Source organism: Aotus nancymaae, unplaced genomic scaffold (assembly GCF_030222135.1).
Source record: "Aotus nancymaae isolate 86718 unplaced genomic scaffold, 86718_ANA_hifiasm-v0.15.2.pri h1tg000007l, whole genome shotgun sequence".
Lineage (NCBI taxonomy): Eukaryota > Metazoa > Chordata > Mammalia > Primates > Aotidae > Aotus > Aotus nancymaae.
The window spans coordinates 59,294,716-59,310,588 of record NW_026988418.1 but is presented as its reverse complement, the minus strand read 5'-3'; the positions used below and the strand labels follow the sequence as shown (position 1 = coordinate 59,310,588).

The 15,873-nt window shown below is 36.6% G+C and overlaps 1 pseudogene; it reads right to left on the bottom strand.

The window, feature by feature from the left end:
* Window positions 1-14,406: 14,406 nt before the first annotated feature.
* On the bottom strand, window positions 14,407-15,366 carry LOC105721686 (heterogeneous nuclear ribonucleoprotein A1-like; annotated as a pseudogene).
* Between the last annotated feature and the right edge of the window lie 507 nt (window positions 15,367-15,873).

Below are 15,873 nucleotides of genomic sequence, written 5' to 3'. Positions count from 1 at the left end.
GATTCAGCCTGGAGATGGTGGAAGAGATAAAGGCTTAGGAAGGGGGATGGAATTTTTTTTCCTCTAAATTGATATTTAATGGGAAATCCTATTGGACAGAAACCTGGACATGAGTCACTTAATTGGACTTGACATCTGTCACAGTGTGGGAGTTTTCACAGCCCAAATATTTTAGCAGATCAGATTCCCACTGAATCTGTGCCATAAAATATAACAGTTGAAAGCAGTTCATGATAGAAATCTTAGCCTCTAAACAGTCTCTAGCCATAGTCAGGCTATTTCTTTTTTCTGGATTATTGACACAATATTTAAGTGCAAATAAACAATATATTGACTATGTAAAAAGTCCCCTAGTATATTATAAAGTCATCATTTTCCCTTAATATTTAAAAAAAATTTGTGTCCAGAACATATATGCTATATAAGCTACTGCAATAAATAGAAAGTATTTAGACATGCAACAGCTAACTTTTATTAGAGATCATTTACATTTTAAAAGATACTTCAATAAGATTTGATTAAGCATATTAATATTTTTGAGAAATGATCTGCTCTGAGACTAACTTATCAATAGATGGTAAGAACCTTTCAATAGATTAAGCCATTAGTGGAACTAGAAATAGAACCCACATATTCAAGGACCATGGTATGAGATCATTCTACTTTTCTGTATGTGTTTGTTTTCTCTCCACCCACTCATTCATTCAAGCTAAAATATGACATGCTACGTGTGTTGATTATTGCACTTCATTCTTGCCCATCTTAACATGCTACCATATTTAGCTCTGTGGCAGTGCACTGAGTGAAGATGTAAACACAAACTACCGGTATATTCCAGCACATAATTCCTTTGCCTTACATGATCCCATGGCCCTGAATTTATATACTTTATAATTTAGAAAAAAAACTAGTCCAATTATTTTGCCATTTTGTAGAGATACTCACAGTTAACATCAAATACATATTATTTATGATTATTTTAGCTTTTTTGATTATTCAAGCTTATAGAAATAAAAGACCATTATAGCCTTACTTCCACCTCCCCAATTCCTAGGGGGACGTTTGTGGAGAGAGGAGTCCTCATTTGCCTTCCTTAATTTTGCCCTCAAAGAAGATTTTATCACCAGGAAAGGCACATTAAGCAGCCTACCCCTGGGAGTGAGCCCCAATTTTTCACGGCTTCCACAAGTACTATTTGCCTTTGCCCACATTTTTGCTCCTCTGAGAGATTCCTGGACCAGAATGGGGCAGGGGTGGAGTAAAGGAAGGAGTGCCTCAACCAAATAAGGGCACCAACACTCCCCTGCCTTGCTTCTGCCTAACACAGAGGTATATTTTAAATATCCCCAGAACATTAAATTGAAGACAGAAGCCAGTCCCATACAGGTGGCAATAGAAACAGGATAAACACCTCATGGTGGTGATGATGAAGGGAGAAGGGAGGTTTCCTCCTCTAGTTAGGAACAACCAATGCTAAGCATTCACGCACAGCTAAAAGTTTGCACACAGATGCACACCCACAGATACCTGTACCTTTTCTCCCTTTCCCCCACCCTTGCTCATACAAGCTGGCTTACTCTATTAGACCACCACACATTCAGACTGACTGATTGAAAAAAACTAGTGGGTCTAATCACTATAGCTCTACAGTAGGCAGTTGGTACAGTGGAAAAGGACCAGCATCTTTGGTTCGCTGTGCTGGGGGGTTGGGATGGGCTGTGTGGGTCCAATTCTGCTATGGTATGTATGAAACCAGAGAAATTCTCTTTCATGTTCCGGCTTACTCATTGTACACCAGCAGCCAGCATGCACATAAATTAATGCTTACAGGAGTCAGTGTATATAAACAGGTATACACTCAGATCCATACCCAGTGATGCCTAGCCACACTGTCATAGACACAAACATGGATTCACATTCACACACATGCCTTCTTTCTTCCAGGAAAACCTCCCCCTCCCCCGCCCCTTTGCCTTTTCTAAGACCTCCCTGGCACAGATGGCCCCTCCTTCTCTGCTCCATAAGCACTCCTTTCATGTCTCCCTTAGATACTACATATTGTGTACCGTGATTCTTGGTTTCCACACTGGTCTCTCTCCCTAGGCTATGATGCTTCCAGGGGAGGTCTGTAGTTTATATCCCCAGCACTGATGTCTGAGCTTGACATGTCATAGGTACTCAGTTCATTTACGCTGTGACTCCTTATGTACAGAGGTACCCCAGATATTTGTGACATAGAAACACATCCACCAAAGGACACCCCCGGTTCAGTTCCATCAGTTTCTTTCCTATAAAAATTAGAATAATAATATTGCACTTCTCATTTCACAGGGTTGTTATGAGACTCAATGTATGTGAAAATATTTGCTAAAATACTAAGCATCATACAAATTATGATATTATAGACTATGAGTAATATTAAATAATATTATTAAATGAATGTGGAGGTGAAAAGTAGTGACTTAAAAAGTCAGACTTTTTGACTCCATCATATGTTAGCTGTGTGAACTTAGTTGTGAGTTACTTACCTTTTTAGACCTTAGTTTTCTAATCAGTAAAATGGGAATAATCAAAGCATGTTATGTTATGTTGTTATGTCACGATTTTTTCTGAAGGTTAACAAGATAAATTATGTAACGTGCTTAAACTAATGCCTAGAACTCATGTTCAGTAAGTGAACAGTAATTATCGTTCAGTAACAATAATAATTATTATTGTTATTATTCAATATAAATAACAATATCCAGATATACTCACCCACATGTCTGTGTGTGTGTGTGTGTGTGTGTGTGCGCGCGCGTTCATAGCTCTGGTGGCCAAACTACAATAACTCTTTTCCATGTGTCAGACCTAGGTATAGTGACTTTGCTCATATTAACTCATTTAACCTTCACCACAAAACTATGAGGTAGGTAGGTACTGTTGCCCCAATTTTGTGTATAAGGAAACTGGGACATGGAAAAGATGGTAATCTACTCAAGGTCACATAACTAATAAATTGTGTAGCTAAGATAGAGATTCAGGTGGTCTAAATTCAGAAACTGCACACTCAAACATAAAGTACTATTGTTTCTGGCCGAGCGCAGTGGCTCACGCCTGTAATCCCAGCACTTTGGGAGGCCGAGGTAGACGGATCATGAGGTCAAGAGATTGAGACCATCCTGGCCAACGTGGTGAAACTCCATCTCTACTGAAAATACAAAAATTAGCTGGGCATGGTGTCACGTGCCTGTGGTCCCAGCTACTTGGGAGGCTGAGGTGGAAGAATCGCTTAAACCCAGGAGGTGGAAGTTGCAGTGAGCCAAGACTGTGCCACTGCATTCCAGCCTGGCGACAGAGCAAGACTCCGTCTCAAAAAAAAAAAAAAAAGTACTATTGTTTCTGTGGTTATTATATCCTACACAAATACACTCACACAGAACTATTCACCAAAATGCATATGGTGAGGGAGAATGTACATACACACAAAACTTAGATAAATTGTCACCTTTGCATTCAGAGGTGGTTAGTGAATGATATGGGTTGGCTGTGTCCCCACCCAAATCTCATCTTGAATTGTGGTTCCCATAATTCCCACGTGTCGTTGGAGGGACTGGATGGGAGGTAACTAAATGCTATTTTAGTGATAAAGAGTAAGTTCTCACAGCATCTGATGGTTTTATAGGGGCTGCTCCCTTTGCTTAGCTCTCATTCTTCTCTCTCCTGCTGCCTTGTGAAGAAAGACCTGTTTGCTTCCCCTTCCATCTGATTGTAAGTTTCCTGAGGCCTCCATAGCCCTGCGGAACTGTGAGTCAATTAAACCTCTTTCCTTTATAAATTACCCAGTCTCAGGTATGTTCTTATATCGGCGTGAGACTGAACTAATACAGCGTCAGTGCAGTTTAAATACTTACCGTGCATCTAGTACTTTGCCAGATACTGTTGAACTGCAAAGGTTTTGGAATTATTTGTTAATTTCATTAGACAGCTGTTTTCCATCTATTCTTTAAAATTTTGTATCCCATAGGCAAAAATGTGGGGCATACTTATTGAATACATGTATATTTATACATATACTCAATTATAATTACATAATATACTAGTACAGCAGTACATGTATAAACTTGGTATGTGTGCTACTGTACTAGTATATTATATAATTTTATAATTATATATATTACACAAAAAGACATGTAAAGATATGATAAAAATATTTATTTAAATTATATTTATCAGTAGATGCATTTATAAATATAAATATATTTATTATTAAAGATGTAATAAACACAAAAATAATATTTATAAAATGATTGATTTATTAACAGTACAGAACCCATTAACAGCATAAAGTATTATTGATCATGTATAACTTCTGAGGGCAATAAGCCTAATTTTGTTAAATTCGTTGTTCCACCCTTTGAGATAATGATTTGATCGTCTGATTTTAAGCTCAATTTATTTAGAATCTGGTTTTTGACTGACATAGCAGAAAAAGATGTAATACAAAAATTCAGATGTTATCATCACAAAGAATGATAAGCATGTGAAGTGATGGATATGTAAATTAGCTTGATTTAATCATTCCACAATGTAAACATATATCGACACGTCATATTGTACATCATAAATGTATACAATTTTTATTTGTTAATTAAAAAATAAAGAAAAAGTGGAAACAACCCAAAGGTCCATGAACTGATGGATGGATAAACAGAATGTGATATATCCATACAATAGAAAACTATTCAGAAAGAAGAAGAAACAAAATACTGATACATGTGACAACATTATGTTGAGTGAAAGAACATTATGTTGAGTGAAAGAACATTATGTTGAGTGAAAGAAGCCATACACAAAGACCACATATCGCATGACTCCATTCATATGGAAAGGTACAGAATAGGCAAATCTACAGAAACAAGGAGTAGATTAATGGCTATACAGGGATAAGATAGGGGTAAAAAAGGGGCCAGGGAGTGACTGCTAATCAGCACAGAGTTTCATCTTGGGATAATGGAAATACTCTAAAATTAAATTTTGGCGATGATTTCATGACTCTGTAAATATACTAAAAAAACATTGAGCTGTGCACCTTAAGTATGATATGTTAAGTATATCTCAATAAAGCTATTAGAAAATTCAGAAGACAGAACATGTGATGTTTATATCACTGTAGTGGGTAAAAGCTGTGATGTCTTTTCTCACCCATCATAAGAATCACAGCGGACACTCCTTTAACAAAAGGCAGATTAACATGAAAAGCATCATATATTTATCTAATCAGAGTTTTACATGACACAGGAGTCTTCAGAACGAAGACCCAAAGATCCAAAGGAAAACTGTCCATTTTTATGCCTAGATTTGATGCAGAGTGGATAGCCATGTAGAAATGTGACTGGAGAAAAAGGGAATGATCTTACAGCAATATTCTGAAAGGGGAAACCCAGGAAAGCCTGCATGTTAAGATTCTTCTTGGCCTCTCTGTGTGGTATTCCTTTTTCCAGGGTATAGGGCAAGACCCCTTCTAGAATGAGGGTCTTATAATCTACTTTCAGACAGAGTAGGTCGGAGAATTTATTTATGGCCAGCTCTTACACAGAAAAGTGGGATAATGTTAGAATACTATTTCTAGGTGTTATGCCTGGCTTTGGAGAAAGGGGTTCTAGTTTCTATGATCCACCTTGGGGAAAATAAATTCTAGTTTCTATGTCTTGCCCTTGGGGGAGAATGCGGAGCAAGGAGAAAGGAAAGCATGAGAAGTTCAGAAAGAGACTTTGCTTTTAAGGGATTTTCAATCATCTTTTGTTCAAAGTACTCAACATGCCAAGTGCCATACTTTGAGTTACGATTTTCTGAGCCCCAACGATTGCTATCTATTTTCACTCTATTATTCTATTTATTCTTTTATCTAGTAAATATTTTTATTCATTGTCATTGATTATATCTAGATTATAAATGGTGAGGGTTTTTATGATTTTTAAAATTTGTTTTCTTTAAAGAAATAGGAGAGACTACCACCAGTTGTAGTAGTACTTTTGAAACTTACCGTCTATGTGATCTGAACCATGGTGGGAGTCGATATAATTGGAGGTTGAAGCTAGACAGTGGTATCCCTTAGTTTGCCCTATACTTATCTAAGGTCTAGTCCTTGTGCTGGTGGGAGGATATCTATGGTAGATAACCATTCCCAATTTTTCAATTTACTTTATATAAGCCAATATTATCCCATTAGTAATAATTACAGGAGAAAAAAATGGAAACTCCTCTGTGACAAAAAATATTTTGGTATCTATATAAATACCATAAATGATAGGACATAATTTGAGAGCTATTTATTTTTACTAAACATATATTAATAAAAGAATGTTTTCAATCCCTCAACCCATTCAGACACACACACATTGTTGTAGGAGATCATTTATTTTCTTTTTAAAGAATACAGTATGTGCTATAAGAAAAAAACCAGAAGTTTAATCTTTATAGCAAAAGCCAAACTGTTGGGGAAATAGCTGAAATAATACACAGAAACCAATAAGGTGATAAAAATGCTTTCTCATATTGGCAGATTCCATTGATAGACATGTGGGAAACACTGCTGAACATTGCTGAAGATTTGAAGAAACAAGTGTTAGATCAATTTATGCAGTCTTGTATTATCTAAGTTTGCTGTTTATGTGGATTAAAAAACAGCAGCTATTCCTAACATGTTTGAGCTTGCGGTATCCTGTAGATTCTGCCTCAGAATCTTCTGAAATACATGAAAAACTCTTTTTAAGGAGGTATTAATGGAAAAATGTATGGGAGCAGATATATTCACAACTGAAATGATCTTTGATAGAAAGAATAATTTCTGAAAAAATTATGCAAATGTAACCACTGAGGAAAAGGCTGCTTTAACTCAAATAAATATAAACAGTCTGGAGTAAGAGAGACCATCACAAACAAAATTTATTCACCAACTAATTACTATGCAAGAAATTTGCATAATTTGACACCAAAATATATAAGATGTACCCATGTAGTTAGTCTTAGAAATATGTGTTTTTTTAAATATTATAGAATCTTTGCAATAAATGAAACGATAAAATATCATGAAATTCTACTGTTCCACAAAGAAAAATGCTGGCTGGCAAGTGGTCAAGTACCTAAGTACTTAAAGAGTACTTTAAGTGTTCCAAAGTTATTTTTTATGACAAGTCAATAGTATGCTACCAGCAGATTTGAAAAATGAATGCCCACTCAATGTTTCTCTTTAAGTACATATTTTTAAATGAATTAAACGGTAACTTTTTAAAAAATTGTGCAATGGAGAAGGCATTTTGAAGAGATCTAACTTAGAAATTTTTCCATTGCTATGTGATTTTTGCTGCCCAAAATAATGAAAATGTGACATATGTTAAAATCTATTACATATGAACACCTAAAACACTTGGAAGCATAAATTTATTGTGAGAATTATAAATTTATTGTGAGAACTAAAGTGTATGCAAAGCACTTTAATAAGCACATAGTATACACTCAACCCATATTAGCTTGGAAGTATAAATTTCTAACCTGGTAAAAATTTTTCCAAATCAAGAATTTTACATATTTAAAACCCATTGTTAAAAGAAGAACTAATTCATATTAGAAAGAAACTTACTGTCCAGATTTCAATAAAACTTTGGAACATTTCATAGATAAGAAAGAAAAATGAGAATAATAATTTAGTTAACACAGTCAATGATTAACTTCTATAAAGTAAGAAGCTTCAGAAGAGGTTTCTAAAACGTTTATCTTTATATTTAGTGAAATGTTGAAAAGTACTGGATTGAGTACTTTTAAACATCATTGAAAAACTTGAGAGATTGGCTTTCCTATTTTGGATAACTAATTTTTTAAATCAGTTTGTTGAAGTATAATTTATACACAGTAAAATTCATCCTTCAGAGGTGTTCTGTTATACAAATTCCACAAATGTATACACTCATGTAAGCAACATACTCAAAATATAGAATATTTCCATGACCCTGACAAGTTCCCTCTACCTTTTAGTAGCCAATCCTTTTATCTACATCCAGTCTCAGACAACCACAGATCTGATTTTCATTCCCATAGTTTTGCCTTTTCCAGAATATCATAAAAATAGAATTGCATGGTATAGAAAGTATAGATTTTCAAGTCTGGTTTCTTTTACTCAGCATAAAGTTTTAAAAAAATACTCATCCATGTTGTTGCCTGTATCAGTACTTTATTCTTTTTTATTACTAACTAGTATTCCATTGTATAGATGTAGCACAATTTGTTTATCCATTCACAAACTAATAGACATTTGGGTGGTTTCCAGTTTTTGGATATTAAGAATATAGCTAATAAATTTGGTATAACTGTGCATATACAGGTATTTATGAGGGCATGTGCATTCAGTTCTCCTGGGTAAATAACCAAGAATAAAATTGTTGAGTTGTATGGTAAGTGTATGTTTCACTTTATAAGAAACTGCCGAACTGTTTTACAAAGTAGCTGTATCATTTTGCATTTTCGCAAGCAATGCAGAGTTGTTCCACATCTTCACTAGCCTTTGTTATCTTTAGCATTTTAAAATTATCATTTTAAGCCATTCTAATAGGTGTTGAGTGGTATCTCTTTGTAATTTTATTTTGTATTTACCCCCCTTTTCAGCTTTATGGAGATAAAATTTTATACAAAACTGTATATATTTAAGGTAAACAATGTAATGAGTTTTGATACGTGTGTACAACCTTGAAAACATTACCGCAATCAAGATAGTAAGAATTATTATCTTGTATTACAAAGAATAATATACAAATATACAAAGAATAGCCGGGCGCAGTGGCTCAAGCCTGTAATCCCAGCACTTTGGAAGGTCGAGATGGGTGGATCACGAGGTCAGTTCAAGACCAGCCTGGCCAAGATGGTGAAACCCCATCTCTATATAAAAACAAAACAAAACAAAACAAAAACAAATATACAAAGAATATACTCTTTGTAATTTATCCCCCTTTCATACTTTCTCTTCCTCAGCCCACAAGAAACTACTGCTCTGTTTTCTGTGCTAGAGATTATTTCGTGTTTTTAGAATTTTATATATTGACCAAAGAATATGCTTTGACTTTGTCTGCCTTTTTAAAGTCAGCCATTATGTTGAGATTCATCCATGTTGTTGAGTATTAGTTATCTTTTCCTTTTTATTGCTAAGTAGAATTCATTTGTCCTTCCCAGAGTTCTATATTTGATTGTATAGATTCAAACGTCTATCTGGTAACGTAATCTTTTTGCCTGGGGAATTTTTTTTAAACAATTATTACAAAGCAAGTAAGCTGTCACTGAATTTTCTTACCTGTTCTTTTTTTCCTGAAGGTGTCTTTGCTTTCATTTTCGAAAAATTTTCTTTGGGTATAGAACTCTAAGTTGACTTGTTATTTTTTCCTTCAGGACTTAAAAAAGTTGCTTCATTTCTTTTTTGGCTTGTATAGTTTCTGATGAAAAGCCTACACTAAATATTCTCTTTGTTTTGCTGTGTATAATGTATTCCTCACCCTTTTCCCCCAGCTGCCTTCAAAATTTTCTCTTTATTTTAGATTTTTAGCAGGGTGATTATGATGTATCTAGGTATGTGTAAGATCTCCTTCCCTCCCCCCCTCCCTCCTTCCTTCCTTCCTTCCTTCCTTCCTTCCTTTCGTGTATATTCTTTTTTGGTTGTTTGAGCTTGGATCTGTGATTTACTGTCATTCACTACTTTTGGAAAATTCCTGGCCATTCATTATGTCTCCAAATATCTCTTCTTTCCCATTTTCTTTCTTTTATCTTTTTGGGACTCCAATTATATGTACATTATTATGTTTGATATGATTCTACATCTCTTGAATGCCCTGTTCTGATTTTATTCTCCCACTCTTTTTCTTTCTTTTTGTGCTATTGTTTGGGTAATTTCTCTTGACAGATCTTCAAGTTAGTTCATTCTTTCCAGTTAGGTTTCTACTGCTACTAAGGAGTGTAAGGCTTGTCCTTGGGTTGTTGCCGTGTTTAAAATGAAGAAACTGAGGCCAGCAGGAAAATAATCCAATCTAAGGGAATTTATTCAGGCTCCCGGGTGAGGTTCCGCGGTCCGGACAGGAGGGGCCGGAGAAATTGCACGGATTCCTCTCAGGCACGGGGTTTTATAGGGAGTGGAGGTGTCCGATTGGCTGTGCTCAAGGTGAGTGGGACAAAATGGAGGGGAGTGGGACCCGGATGAAACAAAATGGAGGGGAGTGGGACCCGGATGGAAGGGAGTGGGGCCCAGATAGGACAAAATAGTATCAGGTAGGTCCTGATGGGGCTTTTTTCCCAGGCTCCCGGGGGGGGGGGGGGGTAAGGAGGCGTGTCTGAGCTCCTGGCAAGGGAGGGGGGCGTTTCTGAGCTCCCAGCAAGGGAAGGGGGCGTGTCCGAACTCCCCGCGAGGGAGAGGGTGTGTCCGAGCCCCCGGCGAGGCAACCGGCCTTACAAGGAGTATGTTGAAAGCAATTTTTTATCTCCAATATTAGGTTTTTGGTTTTTGTTTTGTTTTGTTTTGAGACAGAGTTTTGCTCTTGATGCCCAGGCTGGAGTGCAATGGTGCAATTTGGCTCATTGAAACCTCTGCCTCCCAGGTTCAAGCAATTCTCGTGTGTCGGCACCCACCACTATGCCTGGCTAATTTTTCTATTTTTAGTTGAGACGAGGTTTCACCATGTTGGCCATGCTGATCTCGAACTCCTTACCTCAAGTGATCTACCCACCTCAGCCTCCCAAAGTGCTGGGATTGCAGACGTAAGCCACAATGCCCAGACGATATTAGGTTTTTAATATCTGGCAATACCCAGATGTTGAAACTAACACACAGGAACTTTACAATAACTATGATTAATATGTGAAAGGCTATAGTAGAAAAAGTAGCATGTATAAAAGATGGGAAATTTCAGAAGAAAGATGATAGTGCTAGACTGGAAATAATAAATTTCTAGCACTACCATCTTTCTTCTGAAATTCCCCATCTCTCTGTCTTTTTGTTTTTTTTTTAGACAGTCTCACTTTGTTGCCCAGCCTGGAGTGCAGTGGCACGATCTTGGCTCACTGCAACTTCCACCTCCTGGGTTCTTTGATTAGGATTGCTTCAGCTATCTGAGTAATTTTGTGGTTCCATACAAATTTTAGAATTCTTTTCTATTTATGTGAAGAATGTCACTGGTATTTTGATAGGTGTGGGGATCGCTCCAGCGTTGAGACCACTCGGTGTCCCCGCCATAATGGAGCTTGAGCCCGGACATGTTTCTCACCCCCTGGAAGCAGTCGAGACCAGTGAAAGAGAGATTTAATAGAAGTTTGAGTTTGCAGAAGCCTATTTCTGGTCCACTGACCTAAAAGGCTGGGTGAAGGCTGTGTGGTTTTACTAGGCATTGTTTCTTGAAGTACCTGCTCTGGGCTAGTTTTATGACTTTGTTTACCCTCTATTGATGGCTCCCATGCTTGTTCCTGTGACTGCTATTTGCAAAGTTAATGGGTCTATCACCTCTCTGATGACTTGTATAGATCATTAACATTTTAACTATAGGTTTCCTCATCCTGATAATGAGACCCACCTCCGTGACCCATTATGTGACTTGATTGTACCCATTGTGTGTTTTCCGCTGCCTAAGCTTGTAGCCGGATGGCTCTCTCTTCCCTTTATTAAGATAATGGCATCTGTTCTGATAATTGAGATGGGACTAAGAATGCTTATGTAAATGAGGTGGGGCAAAGAATGTTCCTGTAAAATGAGGTAGAAAAAGATATATATACTAATTCTGTGTACAATAAAGTCGCTGGTTTTAGGGCCAGCCCTCCAGACTCCAGCTGTCCTGTCTTTTCTTCCGCGCACTCTCTCTTCCAGGTATTGGGACCCTCTTGCAGGTCGAGAGACCCCGGCAGACGTGCCGTTCTCACCGGCCCCCGACAGATAGGGATTGCATTAAATCTATAGATTGTTTTGGGTAGTATGGTCATTTTAATAATAGTAATTATTCCGTCCCATGAGCATGGAATGTCTTTCTATTTGTTTGTGTCCTCTTCAATCTCTTTCAACAGTGGTTTTTGTTGTAGAGGTCTTTCACATCCATCGTTAAATTCATTACAAGGTATTTTATGTTTGTAGCTATTGTAAGTGGGATTGGTTTTTTTTATTTCTTTTTCTGCTGGTTTGTTATTGGTATATAGAAACACTACTGATTTTTGTATGTTAATTTTGTATCCTACAACTTTACTGAATTTGTTTATCAGTTCTAAGAGTTTTTTGGTAGTGCCTTCAGGTTTTTTTGTGATACAAAATTATGTCATTTGCAAAGAAAAATAATTTGACTTCCTTTTTTCTAACTTAGATGGCTTTTATTTTTCTGTTTTTTGATTGGTCTGGCTAGGACTTCCAGGACTATGCTGAATAAGTGGTAAAAGGTGAACATCCTTGTTTTGTTCCAGTTCTTAGAGCATAGGCTTTTAGCTTTTCCTCATTTAATATGATGTTAGCTGTGGGTTTGTCATATATGGCCTTCTTATGTTGAAGTATGTTCATTCAGTGCCTAATTTGTTGAGTTTTTCATCATGAAGCCATGTTGAATTTTATAAAATGATTTTTCTCCATCTATTGAGATGATCTTATGGCTTTTGTTTTTTATTCTGTTGATGTGATATATCACATTTATTGATTTGCCTATATTAAAACATCTTTGCATCCCTGAGACAAATCCCACTTGATTATGGTGTCTTATCTTTTTGATGTGTTGTTTGATTTGTTTGCTAATATTTTATTAAGGAGTTCTGCATCTATGGGATACTGGTCTGTTTCCTTATTTTTTTTCTTTGGAAAGTGTACAAATTCATGGAAAATTAAACAATATGCTCCTAAGTGACAATTGGATCCATAAACATATTCAGAAAGAAATAAAAAAAGTTCTTGAAGCAAATAAAAATGGAAACACATCTTACCAAAATCAGTGTGTTTCATATCACTGGTTTTTGTTGTTGTTGTTGCATCCATTTCTGGTTTTGGTATCCAGGTAATGCTGTCCTTGCAGAATAATTTAGAAAGAATTCCCTTCTCTATTTTTGAAGCAATTTGAGAAGAATTAGTGTTAGTTCTTTACAGGTTTGGTAGTAAAGCCATTCAGTCCTGGGCTTCCCTTTATTAAAAAACCTTTTATTACTGATTCAATCTCATTATTCATTATTGTTCTTTTCAGGTTTTTTATTTCTTTCTCGTTCAATCTTGGTAGGTTGTGTTCATCCAAGAATTTATTCATGTTCTTTAGGTTTTGCAGTTTGTTAGCCGTGTCATTGTTTGTAACAGTTGCCAATGATCTTCGTATTTTTGTGGTATCTGTTGTAAGGTCTTTCTGTTTCTGATTTTTGTTTGTTTGGGTCTTTGTTCTTTTTTTCTTAGTCTAGCTAGCAGTTTATCAATTTTGTTTATCTTTCCAAAAGTCAACTTTTTGTTTAGTTGATTCTTTGCTTTTGTTTTGTCCCTATTCATTTTTTTCTGCTCTGATCTTTATTTTTCTTTGCTTTTACTAATTTTGGGTCTGGTTTGCTCTTGCTTTTCTGGTTTACTGAGGTGCATCATTGGTTGTTTATTTGAAATCTTTCTGCTTTTTTGGTGTAGGCACTTATTGCTATAAACTTCCCACTTAGCAATGCTTTGCAGTATCCCATTGGTTTTGGTAAGTTGTGTTTTCTTTCTTTTTTTTTCTCCAAGAGAATTAAATTAGTTATTGATTACACATAATAATGGATGATACACAAACTTCATTCCTATATATAATTTTATCTGGTACCATTATTCAATTTAGATATATTGCATAAGATGTACCAACAATCATTTTTATAACCAATAATTCCATGATTTTGCTTGGGTAATCCCTTTTAATGGTGAGCTTCAGGTCACAACAGTAACTATCAGTTCAATTATGACAAGGTTTCTGAAGATAAATGCCAAATAGAACCTGGTATCACCCTGAAGGAATTCTAACTTCACACTGTTGGGGAAATTTACCAAGATGCCTTCAGAGTAGACTAACTTAGCACATTTTTTAAAAAGACACATTTATTCAGCATCATGATCAGACTCTTACATTTAGCAATCAACAGCATGGGTGCAAAAAAAAATCTACATTAAAAACCTTTGTTGGAATGCTTTACACTTTGTACAGAACAGAAAAAAAAAACCAAACCTTGTTGTTATACAGTTAGTCACAAATACAGTCCTCTCCAAGTTTTTTGCCCATGCATATGAATATTTGTCTAAAACATGTCTTCTTTGTAGCAGCTAGGCCCTGCCACCACTGTGCTTGGCTGAGTTCAAAAATTTGTTGTAACCTGTAGCTTTCCCGTCACTTTTCTGGCTCTCCTCTCCTGCTAAACTTTGTTTCCTGGCAGTAATTAGAATCTGCAGCCACTACCATAGCTGCTGCTGCTACTGGAACCACCATAGCCACCTTGGTTTCATGGTTTGGCAAAGTATTGGCCTCCACTACAATAGGGGCCAGAGCTTCTGCTTCCAAAGTCTCCTCCTTTCGTGAGTCCAAAATTTGAAGACTGATTATTATAATTGCCAAAATAATTGTAGCTTCCACCACCTGCAGAATTCCTTCTGTCATTACCAAATCCATTATAGCTATCCCTACTGCCACCATATCCACCACCACCATGGCTGCCACCAAAGCCACCACAATCACTGAAGTTTCCTCCATGACCAAAGTTGTCATTCCCACCGAAAACCACTTCCATGACCACCACCAAAGTTTCCAGAACCACTTCGACCTCTCTGGCTGGATGAAGCACTAGCCATCTCTTGCTTTGACAGGGCTTTCCTAACTTCACAGTTGTGGTCATTTACAGTACAGTATTTCTGAATGACAGCCTTATCCACGGAGTCATCATTGTCAAAGACTACAAAGGCAAGGCCCTTTTTCTTGTCACTGCCTCAGTCAGTCATTATTTCAATCACTTCCATTTCCATACTGTTCAAAATAATCTCTTAGCTGATGTTTTTCAATGTCTTCTTTAATGCCACCAACAAATACCTTTTTCACAGTTAAATGGGCACCTGGTCTCTGAGAATCTTCTCTTGAGACAGCTCTCTGGTTCCACAACTCTTCCATCCACCTTGTGTGGCCTTGCATTCATTGCTGCATTCACCTCCTCCACAGTGGCATATGTGAAAAACCCAAAGCCCCCAGAGCGCTTGGTGTTTGGATCTCCCATTACCACTCAGTCCATGAGCGTTCCCCATTGCTCACAGTTGTTCCTCAGCCTCTCATCGGTTGTTTCAAAGCTCAACCATCCAATGAAGAACTTCCTCAGTTGTTTGGGCTCTTTAGGAGGCTCTGACTTAGACATGATGTCAGGGGAACAAGAGTCTTTAACGATGCTTCCTTAGTGGGGTTCATGGGCAGAAAGGACATGTTTCCATTTCCATTTGGTTCACATAATTTTTAAATTTCCTTCTGAATCTCTTTATTGACCCAATTATTAGGAGCATGTTTTTTAATTTCCATGTATTTTTACAGTTTCTAAAGTTCCTCTTGTTATTTATTTTCAGTTTTATTCCACTGTGGGCTGAGAAGATACTTGTTATAATTTTGATTTTAAAAAATTCATTAAGATTTGTGTTGTGATCTAATATATGGTCTATCATGGAGAATGTTCCATGTGCTGATGAGTAGGATGTGCATTCTGAAGCTGTTGGATGAAATGTCTTGTAACCTGTTAGGTTCATTTAGTCTCTAGTGCAGATTGAGTATGTTTCTTTGCTGGTTTTCTGTCTAGATCTGTGCAATAATGAAAGTGAGATGTTGAAGTCCCAAACTATTAGTATATTGGAGTCTATTTCTACAATATTTGTTT